Source organism: Stegostoma tigrinum, chromosome 8 (assembly GCF_030684315.1).
Source record: "Stegostoma tigrinum isolate sSteTig4 chromosome 8, sSteTig4.hap1, whole genome shotgun sequence".
Classification (NCBI taxonomy): domain Eukaryota; kingdom Metazoa; phylum Chordata; class Chondrichthyes; order Orectolobiformes; family Stegostomatidae; genus Stegostoma; species Stegostoma tigrinum.
The window spans coordinates 82,643,712-82,655,920 of NC_081361.1; positions in this window are offsets into that span (position 1 = coordinate 82,643,712).

Genomic DNA, 12,209 nt, shown 5'->3' on the forward strand with positions numbered 1-12,209 from the left:
TCTCCCTGTTATAGGAAAGATGACGTTAAACTTGAAATGGTGCAGAAAAGATGTACAAGGGTGTTGCCGGGTTTGAGCTATAGTGAGAGGCTGAATTCCTGCTAGAGTGTTAGAGGTTGAGGGGTGACCATATAGAGGTTTATAAAATCATGAGGGGCATAAATAGGCTGAATAGCCAAAGTCGTTTTCCCAGAATAGGGGAGTCCCAAACTAGAGGGTTAAGGTGAGAGGGGAAAGATTTAAAAGGGATCTAAAGAGTGACATTTTCACACACAGGGTGGCACATGTTTGGAATGAGCTGCTAGAGGAAGTGGTGGAGGTTGGTGCAATTACAACGTTTAAAAGGCATCTGGATAGGCACATGAATAGGAACAGATTAGAGGGATATTGGGCAAATGCTGGCAAATAGATCTAGATTAGTTTAGGATATCTGTTGGTATGGACGAATTGGGCCAAAGAGTTGTACACCATGGAAACAGACCCTGTGACTCTATAGGCTACGAGACCTGGTGAGTATTCACAGTATTTTCTGTCTTTTTTGTTTTGGATTAATACCAATTAAGAGACACTACCCTCAATTATTATCATTAATAAATAAGATACAATTACATCAATAAGAAAGGTTGGGCAGTGGATAAACAGTTCTGGCAGTTTCCAATATGATTAGCATTTTAAACTTTTAAATTGCATAATTAAAACTGAAAATATTAATAACACTCAATAGAATCAGACAGCATCAATGGAGAGAGAAACAGAGGTATTTTTTTCCTATTCATTCACAGATTGAGGGCATTGCCGGGTAGGCCAACATTAACATCCCATCCCCAATTGCCAAGAGGGCAGTGAAGAGTCAACTGCATTGCTGTGCGTCTGGAGTTCCATGTAGCCAGACCAGGTAAGATAGAACTAGTGAACCAGGTGGGTCTTTTCCCCACCTGACAATTGTTTTGTTGTCATCATTAAACTCTTAATTCTAGAGTGTTATTAATTTCAACATCCACCATCTGCCATAGCAGGATTTCAACGGAGATCCCTAGAATGCTATCTGGTTCTCTGGATTACTAGGTCCGCCGATAATACCATGAGGCCATTGACTCCCCTAAATTGAAGTTGACTTATTTGACTTATCAATTACCTTTTGTTAGAATGGGAAAATTTTAAAAGTGCAGCTTTTCAATAAGTACAGCCCAAGGCATATATGAAAAGGACAATAAAACAAAATGGCCAATGTTAGTGTGGCAAGTCAGTGTGGTTACACTACAAAAGTGATGACAGGAGTGAACACAAGAAAACAATGCAAACAGAGGGTAAAAAGACTAACAGTAGGACTGTTGGAGAAAACAGCACACTATCTTCAGACTTCCAAGGTCCAGGACTATGTGCTGAGGGACACACTAAAGCTTGGGGCAGCTGCTGCCAAGGCACAGTGGGGAAAGACATGTCTGAGGTCTTTCTGCTAAAGATAAGTGGGAGTCCTTTCAGTTACTGGACCCTCCCAATGCCTCAAATATATGTAAATGTGATCTTGCACAAGTAAGAAATGCCTTTGAGAGATAGTAGGAACTGACGATGCTGGAGAATCTGAGATAACAAGGTGTGAAGCTGGATGAACACAGCAGGCCAAGCAGAATCAGAGGAGCAGGAAAGCTGATGTTTCAGGTATGGACGCTTCTTCAGAAAACTGAAGAGTCTGAAGAAGGGCCCAGACCCGAAACGTCAGCTTTCCTGCTCCTCTGATGCTGCTTGGCCAGCTGTGTTCATCCAGCTCAACACCTTGTTATCTCAGAAATGCTTTTGGTTTGTTTGTTTGTAATGCTACTGTAGAGAACTGAACTTCATTTGTGACTATGTATACATAAAGAATTCCTTTATGAATAAAGTATATTTTTGAAATAAAATAACAATGGGAGCTCGTTCAGCTATCGGACATTTCCAGTGCCTCAGATACATGTCATTATTATCTTGCAGAAGTAAGAAAAATGCTCAGGGTTTTTTGTTTTGTTCTCAATATGCAAAGACTGTATAGAATTAAACTGCTCTTGTGATTATGGATGCATTTTTTAAATGAATAAAGCATATTTTTGAAATTAAGAAAAGACAGTAAATCGAATGCAACATATTGTGGATTCTGGGAACCTCAAACGAGAGCAGAGTTAGGAAAATCAAGCAAGTCAGGCAGTATCGGTCAAAAGACAGAGTTACTACTTCAGGCCAATAGACTTTTCATCTGAACCGGGTGTTCTGCCAAGTAGCCAGATTGAAATTGGCCTCAATATTCAAGTCTCCTTTTACAGCCTGCAGTCTGCATAATAATAGTTACAAAAAAGTTGCTGAAGGTTTTACACAGAACAGCAGCTGATTCAGATCTGGAAAACAGATGTATACAGCAAAAACATTTAAGAATGAATTATTTAATTGTAGCTCAACTTCAGGGCTTTTGTTAGTTTATCAAATTATGTGGTCATCATTAACAAGATCCATCCCTTATTTCACTTGAAGGCGGTGGCAAACTACCTTCATGAAAACTAATTACTTGTTGGAACGTTTTGAAGAGTGCTTTAGAGTCAACCACATTGATAATCACACTACCGTAAGATAGAGGACCAGAATTAGGCCATTTGGCCCAATGAGGCTGCTCCAACATTCGCTCAGAGCCAATATGTTCCTCACCCCTATTCTCCTGTCTTCTTCCCTTGATCACCTTACTACCCAAGAATCTATCTATCTCATCTTAAATATGCATGATTTGGCCTCAACAACCAGCCTGCTGGGGTAATCAATTCCACAGATTAACCACCCTCTGGCTGAAGAAATTCCTCCTCATCTCAGTTCTAAAGTGTTGTCCCTTCATTCTGAGGTTTTGCCATTGGGTCTTAATCTCTCATAGTAAGGGAAACATCTTTTCCATATCCACTTTATCCAGGCCTCTCAATATTCTGTAGGTTTCAATGTGATTTCCCCACTCATCCTTCTAAGTTCCATTAAGTGCAGAACTAGGGTCCTCAAGCGCTCCTCATATTTCAAGCCCATCGGCCCTGGGATCATTCTTGTTAAACTCTTGTGAGCATCCTCCACCTCCGGCACATCCATCCTTAGATATAGGGCTCAAAACTGCTCACAATATTCCAAACGCATTCTGACCAGAACCTTACGCAGCCTCACCAGGACATCTCTGCTGTTGTATTCCAGCCCTCTTGAACAAAGAGCAAAGAAAATTACAGCACATGAACAGGCCCTTCGGCCCTCCAAGCCTGCGCCAATCCAGACCCTCTATCTAAATCTGTCACCTACTTTCCAAGGATCTGTATCCCTCTGTTCCCTGCCCATTCACGTATCTGTCTAGATACATCTTAAATGACGCTATTGTACCCACCTGTACCACCTCCACTGGCAACACGTTCCAGGCACCCACGACCCTCTACACAAAGAACTTTCCACACATATCTCCCTTAAACATTTCCCCGCTCACCTTGAAATCGTGACCCCTAGTAATTGAGTCCCCCACTCAGGGAAAAAGCTTCTTGCTATCCACCCTGTCTATACCTCTCATGATTTTGTAGACCTCAGTCAGGACCCCCTCAACCTTGGTCTTTCTAATGTAAATAATCCTAATCTACTCAACTTTTCTTCATAGCTAGCAGCCTCCATACCAGGCAACATCCTGGTGAACCTTCTCTGCACCATCTTCAAAGCATCCACATCCTTTTGGTAATGTGGCGACCAGAACTGTACACAGTACTCCAAATGTGGTCGAACCAAAGTCCTATACAACTGCAACATGACCTGCCAACTCTTGTACTCAATACCGTGTCAGATGAATGAAAGCATGCCATACGGCTTCTTGAACAGTCTATCGACCTGCATTGCCACCTTCAGGGGACAATGGACCTGAACACCCAGATCTCTCTGTGCATCAATTTTCCCCAGAGCTTTTCCATTTATTGAATAGTTCGCTCTTGAATTGGATAATCTAAAATGCATCACTTTGCATTTGCCTGGATTAAACTCCATCTGCCATTTCTCCACCCAATTCTCCAATCTATCTATATTCTGCTACATTCTCCGACAGTCCTTTTCACTATCTGCTACTCCACCAATCTTAGTGTCATCTGCAAACTTGCTAATCAGACCATCTATATCTTCCTCCGGATCATTTACATATATCACAAACAACAGTGGCCCCAACACGGATCCCTGTGGAACATCACTGGTCACAGGTCTCCATTTTGAGAAACTCCCTTCCACTACAACTCTCTGTCTCCTATTGTCCAGCCAGTTCTCTATCCATCTAGCTAGTACACCCTGGACCCCATGCAACTTCACTTTCTCCATCAGCCTACCATGGGGAACCTTATCAAAGGCATTTGCCTTCCTATATGCCAATTGAACCTGCATGTTAACTTTAAGAGAGTCCAAATTTCTTTTGTACTTCAGATTTCAAATGTCTTTCCCTATTTTTAAAAAATGGTCTATGTGCCATTCTTCCCACCAATGTGCATAGTCTTACATTTTGTCACATTTCCGTCTTCTTTGCCTGCTGTCCTAGCCTGTCCAAGCCTTCCCTCTTCCTCAACACTATCTGTGTCTCCACCTATCTTTGTGTTTTGCAAACTTAGCAACAATGCCCTCAGTTCCTTCATCCAGATCATTAATCTATAACATGAATAGTTGTGGTGCCAATACTGATTCCTGCAGAATCCCACTACTCACTGGCTGCCACCTTGAAAAAGCTCCCTTTTACCCTACTCTCTGCCTTCTGTCAGTCAGCTAGTCCTCAATCCATGCCAGTACCTTGCTCCAAACACCATGGGCTCTTATCTTATTTAGCAGTCTCCTGTGAGACGCATTACCAATGGCCTTCTGGAAATCTAAATAGATCAAGTCCACAAGCTTTTCTTTGTCTAACGTGCTTGTTACCCTTGCAAGAATTCTAACAGATTTGTCAGGCCTGACCTCCCCTTGACAAAACTCAGACTCATCCCTATTTGACCATGCACTTCCAAGTACTCACAATCTCATTCTTAATAATGGACTCTTAAAATTTACCAGTGTCCAAGGCCAAACAAACTGGTCTACAGTTTCCTGTCTTCAGCCTCCTTCCGGGCTACTAGAATTGAAAGGATTGAGATTAGTAAGGAGGAGGTGTTATCAATTCTAGAACGTGTGAATGTAGATAAATCCCAGGGGCCCGATGGGATTTTTCCAAGGATCCTCTGGAAAGCTAGGGAGGAGGTGGCAGAGCCCTGGGCCTTGATCTTTGAGTCCTCAAAGTCTACACGTTTAGTACCAGAGGACTGGAGGATTGCAAATGTTGTGCCCTTGTTCAAGAAGGCCAGTAAAGATGACCCAGGCAATTATAGACCTGTGAGCCTTACGTCTGTGGTAAGAAAAGTTTTGGAAAGGATTATAATCATCTAGCAAGCAACAATTCGATTGAAGATAGTCAACATGGATTCATCAAGGGCAGGTCATATCTCAGAAACCTCATTGAGTTTTTTGAGAAGGTGACCAAGCATGTGGATGAGGGTAGGGCAGTTAACGTGGTGTACATGGACTTCAGTAAAGCCTTTGATAAGGTTTCACATGGTAGGGTATTGGAGAAAATATGGAGGCATGGGATTGAGGGAGATTTAGCAGTTTGGATTAGAAACTAGCTTTCTGTAAGAAGGCAACGAGTGGTGGTTGATGGAAAATATTCAGCCTGGAGTCCGGTCACTAGTGGTGTGCCTCAAGGATCTGTTTTGGGACCACTGCTGTTTGTCATTTTTATAAATGACTTGGACTCAGGCGTAGGTGGATGGCTTAGTAAGTTTGCAGATGACACTAAAGTCAGTGGAGTGGTGGACAGTGTGGAAGAATGTTGCAGGTTGCAGGGAGACTTGGGAAAACTGTAGAATTTGGCTGAAAAGTGGCAAATGGAGTTCAATGCGGATAAATGTGAGGTGATTCACTTTGGGAAGAATAATAGGAAGACAGAATACTGGGTCAATGGAAAGATTCTTGGTAGTGTGGATGTGCAGAGGGATCTTGCTGTCCTTGTACATAGATCCCTGAAAGTTGCCACCCAGGTTGATAGTGCTGTTAAGAAGGTTTACGGTGTGTTAGGTTTTATTGGTAGAGGGATTGAGTTAGGGGGCTGTGATGTCATGCTGCAACTGTACAAAACGCTAGTGCGGCCTCATTTGGAATATTGCGTGCAGTTCTAGTCGCCCCATTACAGGAAGGATGTGGAAGCATTGGAAAAGGTGCTGAGGAGATTTACCAGGATGTTGCCTGGTCAGGAGCGCAGGCCCAATGAAGAAAGGCTGAGGGACTTGGGTCTGTTCTCATGGGAGAAAAGGAGGCTAAGAGGGGATTTAATAGTGACGTACAAGATGATCAGAGAATTAGATAGGGTGGATAGTGAAAGTCTTTTCCTGAGGATGATGATGTCAGCTTGTATGAGGGGGCATAGCTCCAAACTGAAGGGTGATGGATATAGGACAGATGTCAGAGGCAGGTTCTTTACTCAGAGAGTGGTAAGGGCGTGGAATGCCCTGCCTGCCAATGTAGTTAACTCAGCCACATTAGGGGCATTTAAACAGTCCTTGGATAAGCATATGGATGATGATGGGATAGTGTAGGGGGATGGGCTTAGATTAGTTCACAGGTCGGCGCAACATCGAGGGCCGAAGGGCCTGTTCTGCACCATATTGTTCTATGTTCTATGTTCTTTGTTCTATGTTCCCTTCTTAAACGGGGGGTTACATTAGCCACATTCCAGTCCTCTGGAACTCTCCTTGGCTCCAGTGATTCCTGAAAGATTACCACCAATGACTCCAAAATCTCCTTGCTATCTCCCTCTGAACCCCCGGGGTGTAGTCCATCCATTCTGGGTGAGTTATCCATCTTCAGATCTTTCAGTTTCTCCCTTATCTTTTGTATATCTAAAAACACTCTTGCAATGTTCTTTTCTAATAACAAGTGGAATTGAGTATAGGAGCAAAGAGGTCCTTCTGCAGCTGTACAGGGCCCTGGTGAAACCGCACCTGGAGTATTGTGCACAGTTTTGGTCTCCAAATTTGAGGAAGGACATTCTTGCTATTGAGGGAGTGCAGCGTAGGTTCACGAGGTCAATTCCCGGAATGGCAGGACTATCATATGTTGAAAGATTGGAGCGGCTGGGCTTGTATACACTTGAGTTTAGAAGGATGAGAGGGGATCTGATTGAGGCGTAGAAGATTATTAAGGGATTGGACACTCTGGAGGCAGAAAGCATGTTTCCGCTGATGGGTGAGTCCAGGACCAGAGGACACAGTTTAAAAATAAGGGGTAGGCCATTTAGAACAGAGTTGAGGAAAAACTTCTTCACCCAGAGAGCGGTGGAATCCCCTGGCTTCCCACTAATCTTCACCAAATTGATGCTTTTTTTTGTTTTTATGCTGCTTTGGAGACTGTGCACATTTAAATACAAAACCCCCTTAATCCTGCATTGATTACCTGTCCCTTACAACTGCTCATAGTTGTCCCTGTGTATCTGCTGCGTCCACTGCTGTTCCCAAACTCTCTGTCCTATTATTTGCTCTGCAAACTTGAATGCTGTGCCCCAGAAGGCAGTGGAGGCCAAATCTCTGGATACTTTCAAGAAAGAGATAGATAGAGCTCTTAAAGATAGTGGAATCAAGGGTTATGGGAATAAGGCAGGAACAGGATTGTGGATGATCAGTCATGATCATAATGAGTGGTGGTGCTGGCTCGAAGGGCCGAATGGCCTCCTCCAGCACCTATTGTCTATTGTCTATTGTCTATTATCTAATACTAGCTAGCTTACCGTCTTGTTTCACCCACTTCCCCCCCAATCTTTATTGCCATTTTAGTTGCTCTTCTTCCCAATCCCCTGGCTTCCAAACTTCCAAATCTTCACCAAATTGATGCTTTTTTTTGTTTTTATGCTATCCCCGACTTCCCTTGCCAATCAATGTTGTCCCATACTCCCCTTAGCATGCTTCATCTTCTCTTGGATGAATTTTTGCTGTGCCTCCCAAATTACCTTAAACTCCTGAATCAAGTCTGCCCCATTACACATCACTCAGTCCAGAACTACATGTTCCCTAATGGGGTCTACCACAGATTGCTCCAAAAAACCCATCCCATAGGCATTTCACAAATTCCCTTTCTTGCGATCTTCTACCAATCTGATCTCCCCAGTCCACTTGCATATTGAAGACCCCATGATTATTGCCATATTACGTGCCTTTTCTATCTCCTGAATTATTTCCTTTCTCACCTCCTGACTACTTGCATCAGGGTCTTTTCTCCCTTTGTGGTTCCTCAACTCTACCAACAGAGCTTCAATGCCGTCAAGCACTATATATCTTCTTGTTATCGATTTTGATTTAATTGCTTACTAACAGGTTAACACTGTCACTTCTGCCCACCTGCCTGCCCTTTCAATAGGTTGCAAATCATTGGATATTCAAGTCCCAGCCCTAAACGCCTTGCAGCCTCGTCTCTAAGATATCTCTATGACCCTACCTACCAATTGCAATCTGTGCTACGAGCTTATTTACTTTGCTTTGGAGACTGTGCACATTTAAATACAAAACCCCCTTAATCCTGCATTGATTACCTGTCCCTTACAACTGCTCATAGTTGTCCCTGTGTATCTGCTGTGTCCTCTGCTGTTCCCAAACTCTCTATCCTATTATTTGCTCTGCAAACTTGAATAACCTCTCCTGAGCCCTCACCCCTTTCTGACTAGTTTAATTTGTGACCACCCTATTTATCCTTTCTGCTGGGGTACTAGTACTAGACCTGTTGAGGTGGAGTCCATTCTGACACTACAGTTCTCTCCTGTCCCAATACTGATACCAATGGACATGAAATGGAAACCCTCTTTTCCAAAACACTGCTTTAGCCACATGTTTACTTCTCCCATCTTCTTATTTCTTTGTCAAGTTGCACATGATAATAATCCAAAGATTAATACATAGATCAGGCTAAGTAAGGCCAACATGCCGAAATTGAAAGGTCATTGAGCCTTTGAGTTTTGCATCTAATTTCGGAGATGCTACTCTAGAATAATTCATAAATTTGTTTTTTCCATGTGCTAACAATGACTGCAAAAGGCCACTGCCACTATTAGTTTATAGTTAATTGCCTCCTTCCAAGCACCTTTATCAAGTTTTAGAGATATCATTGAACTCAGTTAAACTGCATGATGCGTCCCATATGTACCTTGCTCAGGAGTTGTTACAAGTCATCAGCAGCAACTGGAATTACAGTAATTATTTTGTACCAGTGATAATATTGGTCTGTTACCTTCTTTTCAGCATCACTTGCCTCATTTATAAAAATCAAATGGCTGATTTCTAGGTAATTAAACTGATTAATTTTAATTGCAATTTCCATTTGATGTGATGCCTTACTCACTGCTGCAAGTATCTTGCCTATAAAGAAGCAACGCGTTCCACATCAGTGTGTCTGTTTGAGAATTGCTAAATCATAAATACACATTTGGAGCAGGATGCAATCCAAGATCTCAGCTCGGATAAATGAAGCAACCTCATCATGGCCACATCCAGGGAAAAGTTAGTCATCTCCAGTTCATTTGAACTGGCTGAAATAATATTGAGAAGAGGATTTATTCTGCTCGCAAGCTTCTAATTATGAATAAAATATTCTCAATAGTTGCCAGAAAGGAAATATTTAAAACATAAAGGATGATATTTAATAATTAGAGCTCACTTTCATCTGACCTTCACCTTGTATCAGCTAATCACTCTCGATCTTCGACGGCCAGCACCAAAGGACCAGAAGTACATGGCTTTGTATTGCAGGCAAAAGGAATTGCTCTTCAGGCATAGTATGTTCCCATGTTGATGGGAACATCACGATGTTCCCATCACAATGGCAAAAAGGTTCAAATCTAGGGCGCTCTGGACTCTTGCAGCACAGAAATATAATTCCTACCTCTGAATCAAAGAGTCTGGGTTCAAGTCTTGCCTACACTGCAATGTTTCATACATGCCTGAACAGGTCATTTCAAATATTAATTTAGTGGGTCTTGCGGTGCAGTGGGCTTGTGTCATTATGTGCTTTAACAGGTTGATGAATAATATCTACGATGAATAATATCCACTCAGGGCAGGCAAATATGGGTTCAAATCACATTCGTTCTAGGCATGTTTCACAACATGTCTCAACGGTTTGATTAAAAATATCCATAAGCTTAAACATCTGCTGGGGGACAAGATTCAAGTCCCAGCTGCCCCAGAGATCTGTCTGAACAGATTGATTAAAATAGCTACAAGTTAAACATTGGGGAGCAAGGAGAAATGGACAGTGGTGGCACACATTGTGAGGATGAAGGAATTTCCTCACTAGGAACATCTCAGCCGTGCGGGAATTGGGATGTCATGTTCCAGATGTAGCAGACATTGGGTGAGGCCACATTTGGAGTACTGCTTACAATCCTGGTTGCCTGCTATAAGAAGGATGTTATTAAATTGGAAAGGGTGCAAAGATCATTTACCGAAACTCGAAGGTTTGAATTGTAAAGAGAAGCTGGTTAGGCTGGCACTTTTTTCCCTAGGTGTCAGATGCTGAGGGGTGACCTTATCAAAGTTTCTAAAATCATGAGGAACATAGATATGGTGAATAGCCAAGGTCTTTTTCCAGGGTAGGGGAGTCCAAAACTAGAGGGCATGGGTTTAAGGTAAGAGGAGTAAGATTTAAAAGAGACCTGAGAATCAACTTTCTCACACAGAGTGGTGCGTATATCCAATGAGCTACCAGAGGAAGTGATAGGGGCAGGTACAATTAGAACATTTAAAAGACATTTGGACAGATACAGGGATAGGAAATATTTAGAAAGAGAGGGGCCAAATGCAGGAAAGTAGCAATAGTTTAGTTTGGGAAACCTGATCAGCACTGCCAAGTTGGGCGGAAGGGCCTGTTCTCATGCCCATGACTATGACTCTATCCAGCATAATGTTAGTGGATATGGTGTCCGTCCTCTGTTGAAGGTTTCCACTGGTCACAACCGCAGACTGGCAGTTCAGACTTACTGAAGGAATTTGAGTGATGTGGTGGGAAGGGCTGGTGATTCATCTAGACAATGATTTTTGTTGCATTCAATAACCTTTCCCTGACAAAAACCTCTGAAGATGGTCTGCGCATTTCCCTTTATGCAAATAAATCATTCCATGCATCAAGTTACAAATTCAGCTGCACATGAAAGAACATTAAATATAAAACAGGTTGGAAAATCATTTTCACTGATGACCTGTCAGTTAAACAAATCAGTCAGAGAAATATTGTCCAACTCCGCTAACTCATCCAAATCCAAAGACGAGTCACTCAGGACTCACAATGTTAACTCCTATCCTCTCCCTGCGGAAGCTGCCAAACCTACTGAACTTCTCCAGCACATTTTTTTATTTCATATATCCAGTATTTTCCTTTCATTAGATATTGAGGCTAGACCTACTACTTTACGAGATTTGATAAGCTTGGGAAAACCTTAATTTTGTGGGGAGGGGCGGATGCGGCAGTTTTAGGGCACTTTCTGCACCAATTTGAAGTAGATCTTTAAATTAAGAAATGCTTGAGCACAAATTGATTTTCTGGATCGCTGACCCATTAGTTCTGTGAACATAACATCAAGAAAAACAAGATACCTCACCTGGAAAGAAAGTTGCTCTCTTAATTCACACAAATCATGTGGTTAAGGTTTTTTCTTCCCACTCACTCTACTCATGGGATTGCTTCAGTTAAATGGCAAAGTCAAAAAGCTGCTTTTCTCCCGATCCTTTCTGCACAGCTTTCACTGATGGGACACATCAATCACTCCAGATGTGTGCTCTTTGGAGCTTTGTGAACTAACGACCTCTTCCTTTTGAGCGCTGATTCACACACTCATCATCTAACAAATATTTACCTCCATTTGCACCTTGCAATATTTCCCACTACAGCTTCTACTAATGATCATCTTTCATTGTGATTATTTTTTGGCATGTTGTCACAGAGAGAGCTACTGCTGCAGCGTGAACACTGATTAATAGACACACCCGCTGATCGAAACAGTCTCATGATTGAGCACTTTAGTTTATGAAGCAGGCTACAGCTTTACCAAGTTTAAAGTCAACTCAAAGCAATAGCCAGAAGTACAAGGTGCAAAGTCAAAACTGGATCTCCTTTCACAATAAAGAGGTGGACCTCCCTGGAGT